Genomic DNA, 26,039 nt, shown 5'->3' on the forward strand with positions numbered 1-26,039 from the left:
CATCTTTCCCACCACCGAAGTCAGGCTAACTGGTCTATAATTCCCCGTTTTCTCTCTCGCTCCTTTCTTAAAAAGTGGGAAAACATTAGCTATCCTCCAATCCACAGGAACTGATCCTGAATCTATTGAACATTGGAAAATGATCACCAATGCGTCCACTATTTCTAGAGCCACCTCCCTGAGGACCCTGGGATGCAGACCATCAGGCCCAGGGGATTTATCATCCTTTAGTCCCATTAGCCTACCCAATATTATTTCTCGCCTAATGAAAATTTATTTCAGTTCCGCGACCCCCTTAGATCCTCTGTCCTCCAGTACTACTGGGAGATTGTTTGTGTCTTCCTTAGTGAAGACAGATCCAAAGTACCTGTTCAACTCTTCTGCCATTTCCTTGTTCCCCATAATAATTTCACCCATGTCTGCCTTCAAGGGACCCACATGCTATTCTTCTTCCCTTAACATATCTAAAGATGCTTTTACTGACGTTCTTTACATTCCTGGCCAGCTTCCCCTCGTACTTCATCTTTTCAGCCCGTATTGCCCATTTTGTTTCCTTTCGTAACTGTCATTCCTAACTATCACTGAATGTCATGTTGTTACTTGTGGGCGGAGCACCAAGGCAAATTCCTTGTATGTGAATACTTGGCCAATAAACTTACTTACTTACTTACTTACTTACTTACTTCTGTTGTCCTATTAAAGTTTCCCAATTCCCTGGCTTCCGGCTACTCTTTGCTGTGTTATACATCTTTTCTTTTAGTTTTATTCTATCCCTAACTTCTCTTGTCAGCCACGGTTGCCTCCTACTCCCCTTAGAATCTTTCTTCCTTTTTGGAATAAAATGATCCTGCGTCTTCCGGATTATGCCCATAAATTCCTGCCATTGCTGTTCCACCATCAATCCTGCTAGTATCACTTTCCAGTCTACCTTGGCCAGCTCCTCTCTCATGCCTTCATAGTCCCCTTTGTTCAACTACATCACTGGCACTTCCGATTTAACCTTCTCCTCCTCAAATTGCAAATTAAAACTAATCATATTATGATCACTACCTCCAAGCGGTTCCTTCACCTCGAGTATCAAATCTGATTCATTGGACAACATTAAATCCAGAATTGCCTTTTTATTTGGTTGGCTCCATTACAAGTTGCTCTAAGAATCCATCTCGGAGGCACTCTACAAACTCTCTTTCTTGGGGTCCTGAACCAACCTGATTTTCCCAGTTTACCTGCATATTGAAATCCCCCATCACCACAGTGGCATTATCTTTGTTACATGCCAGTTTTAACTCCTGCTGCCTTACACCCTACATCCGGGCTACTAATTGGGGGTCTGTAGATAACACCAATTAGTGTCTTCTTGCCTTTGCAATTCCTCAACTCAATCCACAGTGACTCTACCTCGTCACTCCCTATGTCTTCCCTCACAAGGGACTGAATTCCATTCCTCACCAGAAGAGCTACCCCCCCACCTCTGCCCACCTGCCTGTCCTTTCTATAGGATGTATTACCCTGAATATTAAGTTCCCAGGCCCGATCCTCCTGCAGCCACGTCTCGGTAATCCCTACAATGTCATATCTACCAACCTCTAACTGAGCCTCAAACTCATCTACTTTACTTCTTATACTTCGCGCATTCAAACACAATACTTTTAATTCCTTACGCATCTCACCATTCACATTGATCCCTATTACACTTCTCCTACCCCACCCCCCTCCCCCCGTCCCCCCCTCCTTATTTACTTTCCTTTGTTACAATTCACGAGTACTTTGCAGAGGAGCTCTGAGGTGTTGCAAATGCATTGTGAAGATTGGCCAAATAAGGAGGAGTGTAAATACTGTTAATAATGTTGCAAGATGTTTGCACTGCTGTTTGAAGATTGGCTGAAGTGTGAAAATTTGTTTGAATTGTTTATACAACCAGGGAAAATGTTGCATGGTTCGGCATGTCCCCTACAACTCTGGCCAATTTTTACAAATGCACCATAGAAAGCATTTTATTAGGATGCATCACAGCCCGGTTTCGGAACAGCTCCATCCAAGACTGCATGAAATTGCAGTGAATTGTAGACGCACCCCAGACCATCAGGCAAACCAACCTCCCTTCTATTGATTCTATTTATACATCATGCTGCCTTGGCAAGGTCAGCAGCATAATCAAGGACAAGTCGCACCCTGACCATTCCCTCTTCTCCCCTCTACAATCAGGCAAAAGTTATAGAAGTGGGAAAACGCACACCTCAGGGACAGTTTCTTCCCACAGACTATCCTTGATCAGACTTTGCTGGCATTACCTTGCACTAAACGTTATTCCGTTATCATGTATCTATACACGGTAAATGGCTCAATTGTAATCCTGTATTGTAATTCTGTTGATTGGATAGCAAGCAACAAAACCTTTTCACTACCTCGTACACTTGACTAAATTTAACTGAAAGGGAAGCTGCAGAGTGTAGCCTCTGCTCACCTCCAAGGACTGGAGAACCGGATGGGAGGATGGTGGAAGTCTGGATCGACTGGGCTTCTTTGGAATTTAGAAGGATGCAAAGGGATCATATAGAAATATAAAATTCTTAAGGGATTGGACAGGCAAGATGCAGGAAAAATATTTCTGATGTTGTGGGAGTCCAGAACAAGGGGTCACACTTTAAGAATAAGGGGTAGGCCATTAAAGACTGAGAGGAGGAAAAACTTTTTCACCCAGAGACTGGTGAATCTGTGGAATTCTCTGCCACAGAAGGCAGTGGAGGCCAATTCACTGGATGTTTTCAAGAGAGAGTTAGATATAGCTCTCAGGAATCAAGGGATATGAGGATAAAGCAGGAACAGGTTACTGATTTTGGATGATCAGCTATGATCATATTGAATGGCTGTGCTCGCTCGAAGGGCCATATGGCCTACTCCTGCACCTATTTTCTATGTTTCCATGTTTTTGTATCTAAGTCAGCGACAGTGGAAGCAAGAACAAAGGGCCTGTAAGACGAAGCAGGGTGTTACCTCTTGTGCCCTCAAGTTCAGCTGCGGGAGGCGCCCCCGGGGCACAAGCACTAAATAGCGGCCGGGCGAGAAGAGGGACAATGGTTCACTGGATCCAAATGGAGGCAATGGCTGCAATGGATCTTTATGGCCAGCTACAGCCTATATTTTGAAAATGCACCAAAAATGGAAAACTCATGTATATGGTCAATAGACAGCACAAGATACAAGATACAAGATATATCTATTTGTCACATGTGCCAGATGGCACAGTGAAATGTGATCACCACAGTAGGTGCAGGAGTGGGCTGTTCTGCCCCTCGAGCTTGCACTGCCATTCTATGTGATCATGGCTGACTATCCACAATCAGTACCCCATTCCTGCCTCCTCCATACATCCCTTGAATCCGCTATCTTTAAGAGCTCTGACTAGCTCACTTTTGAAAGCATTCAGAGAACCAGCCTCCCCTGCCCTCTAAGTCAGAGAATTACACACTCAGAACTCTCTGTGTGAAAAAGTGTTTTCATCTCCGTTCTAAATAGCTTACTGCTTATTCTTAAACTGTGGCCCCTGATTCTGGACTCCCTCAATATTGGGAACATGTTTCTTGCCTCTCGCGTGTCCAAATATATCTCTTATATGTTTCAATAAGATATCCTCTCATCCTTCTAAATTCCAGTGTATACAAGCACAGCTGCTCCATTCTATCAACATATGACAGTCCCTCCATCCCGGGAATTAACCTGGTAAACCTACGCTGCATTCCCTCAATAGCAAGAATGTCCTTCCTCAAATTGGGAGACCAAAACTGCACACAATACTCCAGGTGTGGTCTCACTAGGATCCTGCACAACTGCTGAAGGACCTATTTGCTCCTATATTCAACTCCTCTTGTTATGAAGGCCAACATGCCATTTGCTTTCTTCACTGCCTGCTGTACCTGCATGCTTACATCAATTGACTGATGAAGAAGGACCCCCACATCCCGTTGTACTTCCCCTTTTCCAAACTTGACTCCATTTAGATAATAATCTGCCTTCCTGTTTTTGCTACCAAAGTGGATAACCTCACATTTATCCACATTAAACTGTATCTGCCATGCTTCTGCTCACTCACCCAACCTGTTCAAGTCACCCTGCATCCTCATAGCATCCTCTTCACAGTTCTCAGTTAATAATTTACTGAACTGTGCACAAAAAAAGAATTTCACTGTGATAATAAAAGAACATCGAACCGTTAAATCATTGAATCATTGCCTCCACCACCACCCCTAGCAGAGATATCAGACATCCATCATTAGCTGTGTAAAAACTTTACCCTGCACATCCTCTTTATTCTTTGCCCCTTTCACCTTTAAAGAATTATTTCTATATGAAAACAAGGTTTTAGTCTACAATTTGTCATTCAAATGTTGAAAATTTCACAAATGAATTAACTACATTTTCCAAGGTTCAAGATGAAGGTTAATATGGTGACTTACTTGACACTAATTGACTTAAATTAGCTTCAGCAGATAATTATAAACCTAAACCTAATTCTAATGACTGAAAATTGGAAATGTATGTTCCTTTTCATAATGAAATACTTCAGATAGAAGCAGATTTCTCCCTTTCAAATGTAACAAATCTATAGAGTCCACAGATTTATTGTTCCAGGGATGAATGGCAGTGACGGAACCATGGGTGTTCTGGATAAAGCAATGGGCATGATAGAGCCATAAGCATTCTGGATATAGCTCAGGCTCCTCACGAAAATCCATGTAGTTCCAAACTATAAAATATTTGCAACTTGCAATTATGATTTTAGGACAGGCCATTTTTCCAATTTGTTGGGGTCAGTTTACCTGGATGAGTAGGGCAGAAAATTTGGATGGGTGGAGTGACCATTTAGGGTACCCATAGCTGCGAGCATCACTGTGGTTCAGTTAGTAGAACTCTTGTCTTTGAGCAAGGCTGTTATGAGCTTAATCTTTGGTGCAGAACATTATATACAAATGTCTGGTAAGGCATTCTAACGGAGCTCTTTGGAGGTTCTGCACTCCTGGTGATATTGTGGAGAGTAATGGATCAGTATCCAGAGGAGGTTTACAACAATGATCCCAGGAATGAGTACGTTAACCTATGATGAGCGTTTGTCGGAACTGGGCAAGTAGAAACATAGAAACATAGAGAATAGGTGCAGGTGGAGGCCATTCGGCCCTTCGAGCCAGCACCGTCATTCATTGTGATCATGGCTGATCATCCCCTATCAATAACCTGTGCCTGCTTTCTCCCCATATCCCTTGACTCCACTAGCCCCTAGAGCTCTATCTAACTCTCTCTTAAATCCATCCAGTGACTTGGCCTCCACTGCCCTCTGTGGCAGGGAATTCCATCAACTCACAACTCTCTGGGTGAAAAAGTTTTTTCTCACCTCAGTCTTAAATGACCTCCCCTTTATTCTAAGACTGTGGCCCCTGGTTCTGGACTTGCCCAACATTGGAAAAAAAATTCCTGCATCGAGCTTGTCCAGTCCTTTTATAATTTTATATTTTTCTATAAGATACCCCATCATCCTTCTAAACTCCATTGAATACAAGCCTAGTCTTTTCAATCCTTCCTCATATGACAGTCCCGCCACCCCAGGAATCAATCTCGTGAACCTACGCTACACTGCCTCAATCACAAGGATGTCCTTCCTCAAATTAGGAGACCAAAACTATACACAATACTCCAGATGTGGTCTCACCAGAGCCCTATACAACTGCAGAAGAACCTCTTTACTCCGATACTGAAATCCTCTTGTTATGAAGGCCACCATTCCTTAGCTTTCTTCTCAGCCTGCTGTACCTGTAAGCCAACTTTCAGTGACCGGTGTACAAGGACGCCCAGGTCTCGCTGCACCTCCCCCTTACCTAACCTAACACCATTGAGATAATAATCTGCCCCCTTGTTTTTGCCGCCAAAGTAGCTAATCTCACATTTATCTATATTATACTGCATCTGCCATGCATCTACCCACTCACTCAATCTGTCCAGGTCACCCTGCAACCTCCTAACATCCTGTTCACAGTTCACACTGCCACCCAGCTTTGTGTCATCCGCAAACTTGCTAGTGTTGCTCCTAATTCCCTCTTCACAAATCATTAATATATATGGTAAATAGTTGCGGCCGCAACACCGAGCCTTGCGGCACTCCACTCGCCACTGCCTGCCATTCTGAAAAGGACCTATTCACTCCTACTGTTTGCTTCCGGTCTGCCAACCAATTTTCTATCCATGTCAACACCCTACCCCCAATACCATGTGCTCTAATTTTAGTTGCCAGTCCCATGTGGGACCTTTTCAAAGGCTTTCTGAAAGTCTAGATACACTACATGTACTGGCACCCCTTCATCCATTTTACTTGTCACATCCTCAAAAAATTCCAGAAGATTAGTCAAGCATGATTTCCCTTTCATAAATCCATGTTGACTTGGACTAAACCTTTTACTGCTATCCAAATGCCCCTCTTTAATATTTGACTCCAGCATCTTTCCCACCACTGAAGTCAGGCTAACTGGTCTGTAATTCCCCGTTTTCTCTCTTGCTCCTTTCTTGAAAAGTGGGATAACATTAGCTATCCTCCAATCCACAGGAACTGACCTGAATCTATTGAACATTGGAAAATGATCACCAATGCATCCACTATTTCTAGAGCCACCTTCCTGAGGACCCTGGGATGCAGATCATCAGATCCAGGGGATTTATTATCCTTCAGTCCCATTAGCCTACCCAATACTATTTCTCGCCTAATGAAAATTTCTTTCAGTTCCTTTACCCCCTTAGATCCTCTGTCCTCCAGTAAATCTGGGAGATTGTTTGTGTCTTCCTTAGTGAAGACAGATCCGAAGTACCTATTCAACTCTTCTGCCATTTTTTTGTTGCCCATAATAATTGCACCCATGTCTGTCTTCAAATGACCCACATTTGACTTTGCTACTCTTTTTCCCTTAACATATCTAAAGAAGCTTTTACTGTCCTTTATATTCCTGGCCAGCTTCCCTTCGTACTTCATCTTTTCAGCCCGTATTGTTTCCTTCTGTTGTGCTATGAAAGTTTCCCAATCCTCTGGCTTCCGGCTACTCTTTGCTGTGTTATACATCTTTTCTTTTAGTTTTATTCTATCCCTAACTTCTCTTGTCAGCCACGGTCGCCTCCTATTCCCCTTAGAATCTTTCTTCCTTTTTTGGAATGGAATGATCCTGCATCTTCCGGATTATGCCCAGAAATTCCTGCCATTGCTGTTCCACCGTCATTTCTGCTAGGATCCCTTTCCAGTCTACCTTGGCAAGCTCCCCTCTCATGCCTTCATAGCCCCCTTTGTTCAACTGCATCACTGACACTTCCGATTTAATGTTCTCCTTCTCAAATTGCAGATTAAAACTAATCATATTATGATCACTACCTCCAAGCGGTTCCTTTACCTCGAGATCTCTTATCATATCTGGTTCATTGGACAACACTAAATCCAGAATTGCCTTTTCTCTGGTCGGCTCCATTACAAGCTGCTCTAAGAATATTGAAGAATGAGGGGAGACCTCATTGAAACATACAGAATAGTGAAATGCTTTGATAGAGTGTATGTGGAGAAGATGCTCCGACTTTAACCAAATTATAACACATCTGAACACAACTTTACTTGGATCTGTTGACGAAGTACTTGGATCTGATGACAAAGACATAAATACACTTTCAGCATGAGACTTCACCATCATGATCAGAAGCAAAGATCATAGAGTGGAGCAAGATGGTTCACTCCTGCAAAATGCAATGGACTAACGTGTAGGACGGAACGGGGCAGGACGTCTGCCATTTTAGCAAACCCGACCTGACTTCCACGTAATGTGTAATCAGCAAAGATCATAGAGCGGAGTTGGGTTGGGTTGGTTTCTTTATTTGAAAATAGAAATGAGGAAAACTATCAAGGGAATGATTTGGTATGGTAATTGAAAAGTTTCGGAAATACTAACTTAGAATAGAATTGGAGCATGCAACCATTGTCATTTTTGAGGAGGACAGATGAGAGCTTTGGCTTACAGCCCAGGATGGAATTCATTTTAGCAAATGTTTGCTTGCTGTCAGATCAATATTTCAATGGCCTGCATTATCTGTAATTCGAACATTAAAAATGGCATGAAGGAGAGGGCAATGCTAGGAAAGAACTGCAGATGCTGGTTTAAACTGAAGATAGACACAAAATGCTGGAGTAACTCAGCGGGACAGGCGGCATCTCTGGAGAGTAGGAATGGGTGACGTTTCGGGTCGAGAGCCTTCTTCTGACTGAAAGTCCCTTTCGCGTGACTTTCAGTCTGAAGAAGGGTCTCGACCAGAAACGTCACCCATTCCTTCTCTCCAGATATGCTGCCTGTCCCGCTGAGTTACTCCAGCATTTTGTGTCTATCTTCGGTTTAAACCAGCATCTGCAGTTCCTTCCTATACACACATCAGTTTGTCCAGTCGAGGGTACAATTGGCGATCGAAATACAATGGCGAGTGTTCAAGCAAAGATCATAGAGCGGAGCTGATCTTTGTGTTCAAGGATGATTCATGCACCTGGCTCCAGTTTATGTACTTAACTTCATCTCGCGTTGAAACCGATCCCGGGGTGTATTAATCACCAGTAAAAACATGCTTCATTCCCCTCTTTTCATTACTTGTATGACAGTTTCTAAAATCGGTGCACACAATGCTTTGGGGCCCATTTGAATGGGTGAAAAATACAGCGATTCCGAATCTTGCTGCATTTAGCCCAGTAGAGTTATTTTCTTTACTCATTGTGCGTAGAAGCAAATGACAATACAACATGAAGATTCTTGCCACAAACAACCAAAAATGCTTGTAATGATTAGCATTTTATTAACATTTGGCCTTTTCATTTTTGGATCGAATAAATAAAAGTGATAGACCTTTACACAGAATTCGAAATATTTGTTTTATTATGGGTAGCATTTTGGAGATTTGTATAGAAATGGAACACTTAATGTTGAGGCACAGTTCTGCATGCGGCACGCACTTGGGCAAATGAAATGCAATGGTCTTTAGCGATTCAGAACTGTGTTCTGCATTGCAACAATTTCATACATATTGAGCAAGGAGCTGAAGCTAGCATCTGCAGTTTTAGACTACGGCACAATTATAGGTAATCAAAAGAAAAATAATTAACTTTATCTAACACCTGGGTGAGAAGGGTCTCGACCCGAAACGTCACACATTCATTCTCTCCAGAGATGCTGCCTGGCCCGAACCGTTGAGTTACTCCAGCTTTTTGTGTCTATCTTCGGTGTGATCATATAGCGGAGCAAGATAGTCCACTCCAAAGATCATAGAGCGGACGCCATGACCAAAGATCATAGATTGGAGCAGAGATGGAAGCCAGTAACGGAAATGGCATTGAGGATTACCCATGACCTACTGTGGCTTTTTCACGAGTGGACTATCTTGCTCCGCTCTATGATCTTTGATCAGAAGGTCACTTTTTGGCAAGTGTCTGTGCAGAAGCTGATAACACTAAACCATCTAGTAAGGAAGATCTACAAATTGACTTACCCCATATGGAAGGGGGAGGAGAACAATCACTCACTGATTGGAGTTGTTGGAAAATGTGCATGTTGGCATTCAAATTTAAATGAACAAGGCATTTTGAAGGATGGTCAATTTTATGGGTTAACAAAACAGACTAAAAGATTACTCTCGCAGAATGTAAGGCAAACATAAAGTTATTGAGTCATACAGCATGGAAACAGGCCCTTCGGCCCCATTTGCAATGCTGACCAACATGCCCCATCTACACTTGTCGCACCCACCCGTGCTTGGCTCATAGCTCTCTAAACCTATCCTATCTATGTACCTGTCCAAATGTCTTTTAAATGTTATGATAGTACCTGCCTCAACCACCTCCTCCGGCAGCTCGTTCCATATACCGACTACCCTTTGTGTAAAACAGTTACCCCTCAGATCCCTATTCAATCTTTCTCCCGTCACCTTAAATCTGTGTCCTCTGGTTCTTGATTCCCCAACTCTGGGCAAAAGACAGTGAATTTACCCGATCTATTCCTCTCATGATTTTGTACACTTCTGCAAGTGCAAAATGTTGAAACAAAAGTGTACTCTGGGTCAGTTTAACCATATATTTCCCCGTTCAGTTGTGAAGGGGATTTTCTATCGTGCTACTGCTTTTTCTCAGGCTGTATCTATTCTATCAGTATTCTATAAGGTTTTAGAATCTTAGTGAAGAGTTTTCATTTTGATGTGAGCCTTTCTGTTATGCTGGGAATTAGACTTCCTGTCATCTTTATATTTCACATATATTAAATGAGTATGGAAATGTGTGCTGAATGTTAATATATGGGAGAGGGTATGTGTGCACACTGAATGGCAAATCGGTGATGGAAAATAAACAACGACAGGTTTAGAGGATGGTCACAATTATCAGCAGATGAAGATTCCATTTTTGTCACAGTATTAAAAACAAAAGCAAAGAAAAGCTGGAAATAATCGTATTTGTGCTATTCCATCAGGATGAGACAATGGAACTGTTTAAACATGCATGAGATTTACACAAAGGATACTATTCCAACTTTGAATATTTTATTTTGACATTGAGAAAACAAAGTGTTGCAGATCACCAAGATTAAATGAATAGGAGAGAAGAGCTTGAATTTCCTTGAATGGCCCATCACTTATCAGCATTGAGTGTTTTTATCCCATAATTTGCTGCAAGTGTAAATTGTTACTGGGGCTTCAGGGATCTTTGAAGAAAGAGCCATCTGCATGCCTCTATATCCAGAGAGGCTTAAGGATACAGAAACAAATAATCAAAAATCAATTCGAAACAAACTAGGGACCGTAAAGCAAACAAGAAAGGAAAAAGAAGAAAGTTTAAAAATATATATTCTTGGCTTTATGTTTTACCATCAGTTGGTTTAATTTACTGTCACATGTTCCAAAGTACAGTGAAAAGCTTTTTTTTTGAAGAAGGGTCTCGACCCAAAACGTCACCCATTCCTTCTCTCCAGAGATGCTGCCTGTCCCATCAAGTTACTCCAGCATTTTGTGTCTACCTATGATTGCAATTGAGCCATCCACAATGTACAGATACGATCAAGGGAATAACATTTGGTGCAAGTTAAAGTCCAGTAAAGTCCAAATAAAGATGGTCCAACGGTCTTTAATGAGGTAGATAGTAGCTCAGGACCACTCTCTAGTTGTTGATAGTATGGTCAAGTTACCTCATAACAGCAGGGAAGAAACTGTCTCAGAATCTGGAGGCATGCGTTTTCGCGCTTTAACAATACCAAACGTTAATTTACTGCACAAAATAATTGACATTCTAACTTTAAATGTTTCCTTCTTGGGCCAGCAAGGTTCAATGAAATATGATTCTCATCACACAAATAGTTTCATGCTCACTATTTTTACAGGTTAGAGTTGTTCACAGCAAGTCTAATTCAGATTTACTGAGCAAATGCAGCAATTTCTAGAAATTCAGTGGAGGCCAAGGGTGTGCTGATGTTCTTGCAAGAGTTCTTGGAGAAGTGGCACAAATCATTTTGACATTGAGAAACCAAAGGACCTGTCCGACTTAGGTGATTTTTTAGGCAACTGACGGTGACTGTCTTAGTCGCAGCTGGTCGCCGAAAAATTGCCGAGTGAACTACGACAGTCTACGACAATGTCTACAACAACCTACCACCTAGTCGACGTAAGCAACGGCAAGCTACCGACAACTGATGACCCATTAGGAAGTTCACCTACGACCACACCTATGAAACCTATAACCACACAGGCAACAACCTACGACAACCAAAGTCAACCTGTTAATCCTGGTTAAATCGGAGCAGCCATGGCTTTAAAATTGAGAAAGGGCTTGTGTACTGCTAGGCCATTTTTGTCAAGTTAAATGTGCCTCTGTAAAACTGAGACAAGCTGCTAAATGGTGCCAGTGTGTCTGAGGCCTAGGTAGGTGCTGCAGAGGATGAATGGGACATCTGCAGTGTTCTTACAATAAGGTGGGAAATGCATAGAACTGAATGGGTCAATGCAAACTGGGTGTATATAGTATATATAATGTTGCGAGATGGTTATCCTGTTAATTGTTGATTGGTTGAAATGTTGACCCTTGGAGGAACTGTTTGAATTCCAGGGCACATGTTTCACTATTCATTTGTGTTTGCTCCCTTCTAGAAGCTTCTTCCAAATACAATGTATTAAAGATTGTATTATTGGGTTAGTTAACTGTCAATTATGTACTGTTATTATCAATATGTTTAATTGGTTTATAAAGGGACCACCTCCATGTAGTTCGGCAGCTCAAGGTTCTGGGACCTATAAAAGGCAGCTCCCACGAGGTCCGATGTCGAACTTCTGGAAGAACGCTTGGGACTGCGTGACCTTCAGGAGTGTCTCTGCTTGCACAAGGCTGGAAGGGCTTGGCCAAGCAGATACAAGGATCGAACCAGCAGTGGTTAGGTATTGTGTAGGGGAATTTGTGTTGTGTTATCCAAAATAAAGTTTAGTTGCTCAAGTGCTTGATTCAGCATTTTATTGACTGAAACTAGACTGGGGGGAGCTTAGAATAAGTTATTTACAAACCTACGTCGACCCGCAACAAGCTACGACAAGCTACGACTGTCGGCAACAACTGATGACAACTGAAGACAATCAGTCGCCGGTACCTGTCGCCAGTTGAGGTAGGTTGACGTAGGTAGTCGCCAATGGAATTCACCAAAGTCAGTACCAACGACAACCTACGTCACCTGGCGACAACCTACAACAGCACCTACGTCAGGAGAAGTCAAGCTATGTTTATTGGCGTCAACCCACTGTCGCCAATAGTTGCCGAAATTTTTTGAACATGTTGAAAATCTAGCGGTGACCAGAAAGAAGCTACGACTCTTTGGGCGGCTGAGGAGACTACTCACGACCATACAGGCGACACCACAGCGACCATGTGGCGATAGACTAGTCGCCTACAAAATAGCTTAAGTGGGACAGGCACTGAAGGTATAGCAGACTGCCAGATTGAGGAGAATAGGAGAAGAGAGCATGAGTCAGAATTAATGCTGATTCACACCTCACAGGTATCTTTCCATTTACTCAAATTACTGGTTAATCTATGCAGTAAAAGATGACACTCCTTTAAATGAACTGCTAGTTACACAACAAATTCGGGGCCAACACAAACAAGTCAAAAATTCAAGCCATTTTTTAACATAAATTCTGATTAGGCAAAATTATGGAGATAATAGGAGGAAGGAATTGCCAATTAAAGATGGGTTATGTCTGTTTTCGGTCCTTTGAAAGAATGATTAACTATGACCAATTAAACCAGTAAGCTCTAATATCATTCCAGGCTTATAAAGCAACTTCCAACAATTGCAAATAATATTAAAATGTAATTTATCGCCTTCACATAATGAAGAAAAGTGAAGCAGGAAATAATTAATAACAAGGATACAGGTAAAATATTCAAAAGGGAACTGCAGATGCTGGAATATCGAAGGTACACAAAATTGCTGGGGGAACTCAGCGGGTGCAGCAGCATCTATGGAGCGAAGGAAATAGGCGACGTTTCGGGCCGAAACCCTTCTTCAGACTGTTCATCTGAAGAAGGGTTTCGGCCCGAAACGTCGCCTATTTCCTTCGCTCCATAGATGCTGCTGCACCCGCTGAGTTCCCCCAGCAATTTTGTGTACCTACAGGTAAAATAGATCCTTTGTCCACAATTCCACTTTACAGATACTGCTTACGAACACAAACGTTTCAAGAAGTTCTATAATATTAGTTGCTGGAGTGAAGGCAAACTTAATACGTTACCAAGCATAATAAAGCCAGTGCGGGATTCGAAAGATGCAATTTCATGCAATTATGAACACATTCTTACTGCTATATAGCATCTGGTGGTGATGTAAATGGACAGTACACAATCCTGGAGGAACTCATTGGCATTAACCAGCACCACCTGAATGTCATTGCAGTGGGTCATTCCTCACTAGACAGGATATGTCAGATAACTGAAGCATATGGTCTGCACAGCAAATTGACTGGGGCAGGAGGTGGCGGATGTGGCTTGACATTGCTTAGGCCAGATACGAGTCCGTCTGTCGTAGAGACTTCTAAATGGGCTTTAAAATAACTTGGGTATGATTGCTGGGAGACAAACATTGTTGGATCTGGTGTGTCCTTGCAGTCACCCTCCTCTCTGTAGAAGGACATATTTCACCTTCTTTGTGATGGGAAAACTGCCAATGAAGAGTTGTAGAAACATTGTTATTATGCTAATTATTTGCACGTTTGTGTATTTAGCAGACTGTCAAGAGATTCTCAGATTTGATCCCCTCATTTTTCAGTTCTCTATTCCTCCTCCTCCTCCTCCTCCTCCACCTACTTCTAAGTTGCATTTGAGAAACATTCAGCTTTCACAACATGACAAATGAAGATACAGAGTACTGGAGTGGCTCAGTAGATCAGGCACAATCTCTGGAGAACGTGTCTGGGGCCTTTCTGGTCCCAATTTGAAACATCACCTCTCCATGTTCTCAAGAGATGGAGTACGGGGGGGGGGGGGGTGGCACAGTGGTGCAGCAGTCGAGCTGCCTTACAGCACCAAAGAACCGGGTTTGATTCTGACTATGGGTGCTGTCTCTACAGAGTTTGTACATTCTTTCTGTGACCGCGTGGGTTTCCCCGGGTTCTCCAGCATCCCCCAACACTGCAAAGGCATTTCTAGCTTTAGGTTAATTGCCTCTGGTTAAAAATTGTAAATTGTCCCTAGTGTGTAGGATACTGTTAGTGTACAGGGTAATCAGTGGTCAGCGCAGACTCAGTGGGCCGAAGGGCCTGTTTTCACGCTGTATCTCTAAATCAAACTAAAGGATATTCCAAATTAAACATGGCAATTTGGAATGGGAGATTGGCTTGGAAGTACACTCGCAATAATACAATGGCCATTTGATGTCAAAGTTGTGATTTAAACATATTTTAGTTCTGAAACTATTCAGAGTTATTATTAATGAGTCGATTAATGTGATCATAAGATACACCTATTTGAAGATCATTTAAAATAAATTGCCCACTTTTTTCTTCAATTAGCAATGTCACATTTATAACTTCCATTTTTCAAATCAGTTCTATTTTATTAGTTTTTATTTTCATTTTTCATTCAGAGAAATCAAATAAAACCTGGTTCTCTAAATTAATGACTGTGATTAGATGATGAAGCACATTAATTGTACAGCAAGACCTAGTTATTGTAAAACTGGTTGACACTGCACCTGATTCAAAATGTGCCACAATCAGGAAAAGGGAACATGAAATTAAGAATAATCAATCAAAATAGTTTTTACTGAATTGAAATTCTAAACTGAAAGTGCAATGGAACTGAATTAAAAATAAATACATTTAGTGTAAAATATACTCACACTGCATTAAATAGTTTAATTGCCTAAGACAAAAAATATTGATTTATTGTTGGGATTACAACTGATCTGAAACTGATAAGCTTCAGTTTGCATTCAGGGATTACTTAAATGAACACACAACCAATTTGCAGAATAGTGGAATTAACATGTTTTTTTTTTCGACAACGTTTCCATTGGCATTGATATTCATCATATATTTTGGTCTAGTTCATAACTACAGATTAGTAATTGTTCAAGGACAACTTTTCCAGTAAGTAAAACTCCTACGCATGCCTGGAACCCCCCACGCATGCGTTGACTTTATTAAGTCGTTAAAGGCACATTACACGTATCATAACATTCCCCCTTATTTCAAAAGAGAAAAACGTACATATGTACAATGTATGCTCACTTGGCATATATCTGACCGGGAGAAAAGAACACTTTTTCTGAAGTAAAATTTCCTTTCCTTCTCATTACCCTATTTACATAAACTTGTTTTATCATACTTGCAACCCCATACAGACATAACACTTGATAAGAACTAAATCAATGGGTCACATAGTCTCCGAAATACTTAGGCGGTCTCACAGCTCGACCTGAGCGAGTTCTCACTGTTTTGTTTATGTCAATGTCCTTGCTTTTGTCTGTTCGCTCAGTAGCTGTTTGCTTTTCAGAAGGCGCTGGCTGCTGTTTCAACGCCTGTGTCACGTTAGTTGTGGTCGGTGTAGTAGATTCGTTCTGGTCTTTGATGGTCTGGCCGAGCTTCGCGTGTTGATGTGCGACGAGCTTGTCTGGTGGATTTTCGCAGGCCTTGCAGAGATGTACGCGATTGCGACGGTATATGCCAGATGAGCTCTGAACCACACATGAACGCTCGTCAAGCTGGCGAGAAACGATGGCTTTCTCCCAACTCTTCTTTCTTTGTACGATGGGATGCATTTGCACTATGTCGCCCTCATGAAATGTGGAAAGGTCTTTAGCTGACTCATTGTAATTGTCAGCTTGCCACTGAACGCGCTGCTTCATGCGTTCATGCTCGTACACAACTCTGGGTTCAAGTTGTCTCGCTGTCGTCGGCAGAAGTGTACGCTTGCGACGATTCATGAGGCACTTAGCGGGACTTGTGCTCAGCCCTTGCGAAGGCGTATTACGATGATCCAACATCGCTATGTAGGGGTCGGATCATGATTTGCTGCTCTTCGTCATGATTCGCTTTGCTGTTTTGACGGCTGATTCCACCTTCCCGTTCGCTATTACCGGGACTGCTGCACAGGTGCTCAAAATCCCATTCCCCCATAAACTGGCGAAATGCGACCGATGTGTACTGCGGCCCATTATCGCTCACCACTCGTGTCGGGCTGCCGCATCTCGAGAAATGAGCTTTCAACTTGCGAATCACGGTTGGACTGCTCGTGTCTCTCAGCCGGTCTACTTTGACAAAGTTGCTATGGTAGTCTACGGTGACGAGGTGATCTTTCCCGTGCCATGTAAAGAAATCTGTGCCGACTTTCTCCCATGGCCTTGTCGGTATCTCATGACTCATGAGTGTCTCTTTTTGCTGGGTCACCTCATAGGTGCGGCACACATCACATGTAGCAACATACTGCTTGATGTCGCTACTCATGCCATGCCAGAATAGGCATTCGCATGCTCGTCGCAGGCAGCCTTCGATGCCTAGATGTGAAGAGTGTATCTTTTCTTTCATGTCTCTTCATAAGCTTATCGGTATGATCACGCGCTTGCCCTTGAAGATCAAACCATCTTGTACTGTGAGCTCATCCCTATAGCCGTAACAAGGCGTGAGCTGTTCTGGTAGCCTATCTCGTTCACTAAGCCAACCACTGATGATGACACGTTTCAGCATCTGTAGTGTGTCTTCTTTCGCTGTTTCATTGCGAATTTGCTCAAGACACTCATCTCAAATTGGCAAGTGTGATACCAACTTTACCTTCCCGAATGCTTGCTTCTCTACTCGGAGTACTGCTAACTGCATGCGACAGGTTATCCGCAAGGTACATGAGCTTCCCCTGACAGTGGCTGATGTCGAAATCATAGCTCTGTAGGTGGAGTAGCATTCCTTGAAGATGCTTCGGCACTTTCACTAACGGCTTCTTTGCTATCATTTCCAGCGGCTTGTGATCGCTGATCACGCTGGTGAAACGACCAAATGTGTACTGATGGAAACGCTCCATTGCAAATACCACGGCGAGCATCTCCTTCTCAATCGAGGCATATCGCGATTCGGTGTCAGTTATTGCTTCGCTCGCATATGCGATGGGACGTCCCTTTCAGAACAAGGCTGCCCCCAGACCCTTGTTGCTCGTATCACACTGAATTGTCAGCTCCTCCTTGGGATTGTAGTATGCTAAGGTCGGTGCTTCCGATACCATCTGTCTGATCTTGGACATCGCATTGTCATGCTCAGCAGAACACCCCTATGCTATGTCTGGTCTCATCAGCTGTCTGATGGGCTCATGGGTATCAGACCGGCTGGGTAGAAAACGGCTCAGGTAGTTGACAAATCCAACTAGCCTCTGCACACCCTGTACATCCGAGGGTGTTGGCATATTGACGACATCTGCTACCTTTTTGGGGTCAGGTTGCAGTCCTGTGCCAGTGATCACATCTCCTAAAAAGGGTATCTCAGTTGCTCTGAAGACAGACTTGTCCTTGTTAAGTTTGATGTGTTGCTGTACACATGGAGGAGGACTGACCAAATTTTGTGCCTTCCACCACAGTGATGAATGCTGTGGTGGATGTTTGTGTTAAATTTTTATTGTATATTGTGTGTTCTTTTTTTATTGTACCGCTGCTGGCAAATTCATTTCACTGCACTTTATGTATAAGTGACGAATAAAACTTGACTTGACACATCGCTGAAGCAACTGCTCGAGCTTCGAGTCATGGTCGATGACCATGTTTTCCAACACACCATAGATGAGGATGTCGTCTGCAACGCAGATCACTCCAGGTAGCCCTTCGAGTGCTTGATGTAATCTTCGCTGGAAGATTTCAAATGATACACTTAAACTGAATGGTAATCGGCACCACCAGTAACGCCCGAAAGGTGTGTTGAATGTCGTCAGATTGAACGATTCGTCGTCAAGTTTCACCTGCCAGAAAGCTGAGCTCATGTCTAGCTTACTGAAGACCTTCGCTTGGTCAACATTTGGCAAAATGTCCTCAATAACTGGGAGCTGATAGTGTTCTCGCTTTATAAGTGGATTTTATAAGTCGTTAAAAGTACATTACACATATCATAACAGTAATCATCTAGAAGGCAACACAGTTTAAATAATAGTTTATATACGTCTTACCCTTCCAACTATTAGTCAAGACTTAGTTATTGGTCTGTTGTAACACCAGGGTGGCACGGTAGTGCAGCAGTAGGGTTGCTGCGTTACAGCACTTACAGCACCGGGGACCTGGGTTCGATCCCGACTACGGGTGCTGTCTGTACGGAGTTTGTATGTTCTCCCTATGACCTGCGTGGGTTTTCTCAGAGATCTTCAGTTTCTTCCACAACTCCAAAGACGTTTGTATACTTGGTATAAGTGTAAATTGCCCTTAGTGTGTGTAGGCTTGTGTTAATGTGTGGGGATCATTGGTCGGTGCGGAGTTGGTAGGTCGAAGGACCTGTTTCCATGCTGTGTCTGTAAACTAAACTAAACCACAGTGCAATTAAGTTCTTTGTTCACATGCATAAATACATACAATAATAAATACAACAATAAGTACAATGACATGTACAACACAGTAGAATAATGAGAGACTGTAGTGCAATTCAAAGTAGTGCAAAAAGGTACAAAATGGGAAAGCCAAATGTGGTGGAAGTAGGATTAAGAGTACTTGGCAGCACCCTCTGGTAAAGGGATGTGAAAGTGGTGATTGGTTCAGGAATCTAACATCAGTGGAGAAAAAGCTGTTCTGAAATGGTCTTTAAAGTTCCTCCATCTTCTTCCCAGAAGGTAGATTAGTGAAAAAGAAATGGCCAGGGTCCCAGCATCCTTGTCGATACTTCCAGGCTCCCTGATGCAAACCACCATGAAACTAGACTGAATGGAAGGAAGTGACAACCTGTGATGGACTGTGGTGTGTTCACCAGTCCATGCAGGCTCAGCTGTTCAAGAGGTATTGCCATAACAGGCTGCAATATATCCCATCAGAAATCTTTGTCTAGCGCATCTGTAGAAGTTTGAGAGAATCCTTATACGCGTGCGAAACCTTCTCAAATGCATAAGAAAGAAAATATGCTGATGTGCTGTCTTGATCCCTGCGTCAATGTGAAGGGACTAAATTAGTTTGCTGGAGATACGGATGCCAAGGAACTTGAAGCTGTTGACAGTGTACAGATCTAAATGTGTACCTCTGTTGATGACAGATTTATGTTCACATCCTCACTTCCTTAGATCAACAAATAAATCTTTTGTCGTGCTAACGTTCAGGGATAGTTTGTCATCCCGACACCATCACATGAGGTTTTCAATCTCTTTCCTGTACTTCATTGTGTCTTTCTTGTTGATTCAGCTGACATCGACAGCTTAATGATCAATCTGGCGTTGTACTTAGCTATACAGTCATGGGTGAACAGGATGCAAGGCAAGGGACTGAGCACACAGACCCTGAATGGCATTGGTGGTGAGGGTCAGGTGGAAGAAACGTTGAGACCAATTCTAACCAATTCAGGCTTACAGGACAAGTAGTCCAGAAGCTTGTTGCAGATAGAAGCCCCAAACCCAAGGTCTAGAGGTTTAGGATTGAGCTTGTTTGGTAATATGGTAATATGGAATACTGAGCTGTATTCAGTGAAAAGCATCCTGACATCATCTTTCTTATTGTCAACCCGATCCAGATCTCAATGTAGAGCAAGAGAGATGGCAGTTCCATTATATGCCTGCAAGCATTTCTAACTTGCTCCAATGTTCCATATTAGGTTTCATCAGAATTCAATTGAAGGAAACCAACTAAACAAAATACCCAGCACCATTATTTGTTAGTCAGAGGTGGCCTGCCCCTGATATCAATGTAATTTAGTGCATTCAGCCGAATCAGTGTAAATAATGGTGTGTTTTAATATATTATTCCTAGAAACACATAAACATGTTTTCTGCTGATTTAATGGCTCAGTTCACCACAATAGGCCAATCACACAAGCTAGTAACATCCTCGGGTCAACATTGATAGCTTCTCTTGAATGGGCTGGTTTTCGATGGCTTCATGTTTTGCACATTTTACACTGAGTCTGGCAGGCATGTTTTAAATAAGTCACATCAACATTTAATTTACTAAATATCTGCCCAGAAGACACCAGTGGAATTATTAAATGGTACAGAATATTTGTTTTATGTGCCCATACATCAAACAGGCTATGCATGGCTTGGAGGACCAGAGAACCTTATAAAAAATCAACATTTTAGAAATAATCATGTGGTATTGATAAAATAATACATTAAAATACTTCTCGTCATTACATTTCTGAATATCCAAAAAATTGCCTTAACTACTTAACTTAATTATTTTACATTTTAATTTCACCCCAGATGTTTAAATGGAGCAGGAGCTAGTCATTTGCTGTTTGCACTGAATGCATAATGTAGAGATGCATGCACATCAAAATCTGCTTCAGAAATATACTGTAGTTACATTGAATCATGAATTTGAAGTTCAGGAGTAAAGTTCAATGAGCATATATTCCACCTTTGTACATTTAGCATTTGTAACAGAAAACACGTTTCGACCCTTTGTGCAGCACAGTAAATAGAATAATGGTGTAGTTAGTATATCATGGCAGCTACTGACTCAATGAGATCAAAATTCTGCATTTTATATTCCGTATTATGTTCTAAGTTCTATCTTCTATGCTCCTCCATTTCCTTTTAAATGGTACTCCAAAATGATGGCATTCTCATATTTAATCCAATAACATTCTTGCTTACAGATATAAATTCATGTAATGCAGCCCCACTTTCATGTAAGAATCGTGAAATATCATTTTGCTCCAACATTGTTTGACCATGAAAAGTATGAAATTACACATACCAATATTGAGCAGCACTTCTCAAGTCTCAAGTGGCACAGAGACATGATAAATTCTTCCAAGTTGGATAGTTCACTTCAACACAGTAATTTCACTCAGACTGCAGTGACAGATGTGTGACTTTTTCTTTTCACCTACACAATAGGGGACTTGTCATTAAGATTTCAGTGAAGCTGAATGATGGTTGTGTGAAGTTGTCATCCATTTAAACTGTGAAAAATGCACAGTAAGATGAGCACAACCTATGTTCTTCCAGATTTTTTTTGGAAAGACCAGATTTTCAGCAACATAACAAATGGAATTAATTGCAGAGAGAAAATCAAAGAACATATTTATTAAAATCAAAGAACATAAATTAGATGTTAGTGACACTGGCAAAGCCAGCATTGATGGTTAATCCTAAATTAGTTTTGAGCTGACTGTTTTATTGGGCCAAGGTTAAAAATATATGGTTTCTAGTTTTTAGTTTTAGTCTATGCTGACCAACGATCACCCATGCACTAGTCCTATGTTATCCCACTTTCGCATCCAACATACACGGGGCAATTTACAGAATCCAATTAACCTACAAAGCTACACATCTTTAGAATGTGGGAGGAAACCAGAGCACCCAGAGAAAACCCATATGCTCACAGGGAAGATATAAAAACTCTGCACAGACAATACTCATAATCAGGACCGAACTCGGGTCTCTGGTGCTACGAAGTAGCAGCTCTATCGCTGCGTCACTGTGCCTCCAATCTTCGCAGCCTCAGGCGCAACCATCCATGATCGCCTTTTTATCATAAGGTCAGAAGCGGGAATGTTGCCAATGGTTGCACAATGCCAGCTACTTTCAGCAAGACCTAGACAGCATTCTTACTGACAAGTAACAAGCATGCCTTACAGGATGCAAACTAATGATAGTTGCTTATGTGAGAGATTTTAGCCGGCCACCTTTAACATTCATTGGCATTGCAGTTGCTGATTTCCCAACCAGCCATGTCCTGGGAGTCACCAATGATCAGAGGTTAAACTAGAACAAAACATGAATAATGTGGTTACAAGAAGAAGTCAGAGGCTGGATATCCTGTAATGAATAACTCACTTTCTGACTACCCAGAGCAATCTACAAGATATAAGTTAGGAGATTGACAAAAAAAACCTCTCAGCTTGCCCGAAGGAGCACTGCTCCAATAACATTCAAAACGTTTCACACCACTGGGACTAAACACAACCCTAAGCACCTTTCCCTCTACTACCCATCGGTGTGATATACCAGTCACAATAATGCACAGAAGTTATTTGCCATGGCTGCTTTGGTAGCATTTTACAAACTCATGTCTCTTACCACTAACAAGGACAAAAGAAAAGCAGACACATGGGAATATGAGAATCTGCAAGTTTCTCCCAAAGTCAAATACAATCCGAAGCTGGTAAATATAACTGTTGCTGCGTCTAAGTTCCCCATCCGAAAGTCCCGCTAGTTATTTGTTCATAGGATGTATCCATTGATGGCAGGGCTGTGCAAGAATGATAGATTTCATTGCCGTCGTCATTGAATCATGTCAAACAGTCTGATAATTACAACTTCACCCAATATGACCTTTACTGACACGGGTATTTTATTTCAGCACCAGTCAAGAAACTTAATGCAGTCCTTCCAAACTCAATTCTTTGTTAGTGTGTCTTACCTATGTGGACTGCAAAGGTTTAATGCAGTATGCTGCCAACACCACCTTTTCAAGCGCAGTTCAGAAATGGTGAATAGTTTGCCAATGCAGGTACAATGCAGATGCTTGAATCTTAAACAAAGCACAAAATGCTGGCGGAACTCAGTGGGTGAGGCAGCACTGGGGAGGGAATGGACAGGTGATGTTGGTCTGAAGAAGGGTCCCAAATCAAAACGTCGCCTGACCGTTCCCTCCACAAAAGTTGCCTCACTTGTTGAGTTCATCCAGAACTTTGTTTTTTCCTTAATAACTTTCCAGTGATATCCTCACCCCATAAATCAATTAAACTACTTGAGGGAGAAGTTGTAAGTCAAAGAGTAGGAGTGAACGGGTCCTTTTCACAATGGCAGGCAGTGACTAGTGGGGTACCGCAAGGCTCAGCGCTGGGACTCCAGCTATTTACAATATATATTAATGATTTGGACGAGGGAATTGAATGCAACATCTCCAGGTTTGTGGATGACACGAAGCTAGGGGGCAATGTTAGCTGTGTGGAGGATGCTAGGAGGCTGCAAGGTGACTTGGATAGGTTGGGTGAGTGGGCAAATGCATGGCAGATGCAGTATAATGTGGATAAATGTGAGGTTATCCACTTTGGGAGCAGGAAAGTAGACTGTTATCTGAATGGTGGCTGATTAGGAAAAGGGGAGATGCAACGAGACCTGGGGGTCATGGTACACCAGTCATTGAAAGTAGGCATGCAGGTGCAGCAGGCAGTGAAGAAAGCGAATGGTATGTTAGCATTCATAGCAAAAGGATTTGAGTATAGGAGCAGGGAGGTTCTACTGCAGTTGTACAGGGCCTTGGTGAGGCCACACCTGGAGTATTGTGTACAGTTTTGGTCTCCTAATCTGAGGAAAGACATTCTTGCCATAGAGGGAGTCCAGAGAAGGTTCACCAGACTGATTCCTGGGATGGCAGGACTTTCATATGAAGAAAGACTGCATAGACTCGGCTTGTACTCGCTAGAATTTAGAAGATTGAGGGGAGATCTTATTGAAACTTACAAAATTCTTAAGGGGTTGGACAGGCTAGATGCAGGCAGATTGTTCCCGATGTTGGGGAAGGCCAGAACAAGGGGTCACAATTTAAGGATAAGGGGAAAGTCTTTTAGGACCGAGATGCAAAAACATTTTTCACACAGAGAGTGGTGAATCTGTGGAATTCTCTGCCACAGAAGGTAGTTGAGGCCAGTTAATTGGCTATATTTAAGAGGGAGTTAGATGTGGTCCTTGTGGCAAAAGGGATCATAGAAATATAGAAACATAGAAAATAGGTGCAGGAGTAGGCCATTCGGCCCTTCGAGCCTGCACCGCCATTCAATATGATCATGGCTGATCATCCAACTCAGTATCCTGTACCTGCCTTCTCTCCATACCCCCTGATCCCTTTAGCCACAAGGGCCACATCTAACACCCTCTTAAATATAGCCAATGAACTGGCCTCAACTACCTTCTGTGGCAGAGAATTCCAGAGATTCACCACTCTCTGTGTGAAAAATGTTTTCCTCATCTCAGTCCTAAAAGATTTCCCCTTATCCTTAAACTGTGACCCCTTGTTCTGGACTTCCCCAACATCGGGAACAATCTTCCTGCATCTAGCCTGTCCAACCCCTTTAGAATTTTGTAAGTTTCTATAAGATCCCCCCCTCAATCTTCTAAATTCTAGCGAGTACAAACCGAGTCTATCCAGTCTTTCTTCATATGAAAGTCCTGACATCCCAGGAATCAGTCTGGTGAACCTTCTCTGTACTCCCTCTATGTCAAGAATGTCCTTCCTCAGATTAGGAGACCAAAACTGTACGCAATACTCCAGGTGTGGTCTCACCAAGACCCTGTACAACTGCAGTAGAACTTCCCTGCTCCTATACTCAAATCCTTTTGCTGTGAATGCTAACATACCATTCACCTTCTTCACTGCCTGCTGCACCTGCATGCCTACTTTTAATGACTGGTGTACCATGACACCCAGGTCTCGTTGCATCTCCCCCTTTCCTAATCGGCCACCATTCAGATAACAGTCTACCTTCCTGTTTTTGCCACCAAAGTGGATAGCCTCACATTTATCCACATTATACTGCATCTGCCATGCATTTGTCCACTCACCCAGCCTATCCAAGTCACGTTGCAGCCTCTTAGCACCCTCCTCACAGCTAACACTGCCCCCCAGCTTTGTGTCATCAGAGTGTATGGAGAGAAGGCAGGTACAGGATACTGAGCTAGATGATCAGCCATGATTATATTGAATGGCAGTGCAGGCTCGAAGGGCCGAATGGCCTACTCCTTTGCCTATTTTCTATGTTTCTATGTTTCTAAATACTTTGTTGGGGGTTTGGAATCACATGTTGCGCAGATTGAGTAAAGCTAATATTTTCCCTTCTCCAAGCTATATCAGTCATGCTGATAGGATTTTATGGCGATCCAGTAATTTTATCATCACCAGTATATATATTGACATTTCCCTCTGCCTTCTCTTCACACTGCTATGTTCTGGCTGCGCTTCAGGCATCTGTGCAGTTTTACTGCAGTGAGTATTCACTGCTGTCATTCCACATCAACTGGATCATTTTGAACACAGCTTCCATCATTCAAAATGATTATTTAAGAAGTACCAAAATGTTTTGAAGCCCATAATATTTTATGTGAAGTTTGATTACCTGTAATAGCACATGTGATTTAAATCAAAATGCCAGCATGTGTCATATACACAACAACATGGTACAAGTTAGGATACAATGTCAAAAACAATAGAGGGAATTGGATTGCAACAAGCCTGGGATATGCAATTATTGTGGTAACTTATTTTAACAGCAGAAGGAACAAGGAACTCCAGATGGTGCTTCACAAAAAAAAGATACAAAGTACTGGAGTAATTAGGAAGAAAGGTCCCAATCCG

At 42.3% G+C, this 26,039-nt stretch overlaps 1 long non-coding RNA gene across 1 annotated transcript; it reads right to left on the reverse strand.

Annotated features, from left to right (window-relative positions):
• Positions 1–563: 563 nt before the first annotated feature.
• Positions 564–13,877, reverse strand: LOC116971740. The gene is made up of 3 exons (XR_004411601.1): positions 13,867–13,877; positions 8,572–8,576; positions 564–658 (listed from the first exon to the last, which is right to left on the reverse strand). It is a non-coding gene; the product is annotated as an uncharacterized LOC116971740 (long non-coding RNA).
• Between the last annotated feature and the right edge of the window lie 12,162 nt (positions 13,878–26,039).

This window comes from Amblyraja radiata, chromosome 4 (assembly GCF_010909765.2).
Source record: "Amblyraja radiata isolate CabotCenter1 chromosome 4, sAmbRad1.1.pri, whole genome shotgun sequence".
Lineage (NCBI taxonomy): Eukaryota > Metazoa > Chordata > Chondrichthyes > Rajiformes > Rajidae > Amblyraja > Amblyraja radiata.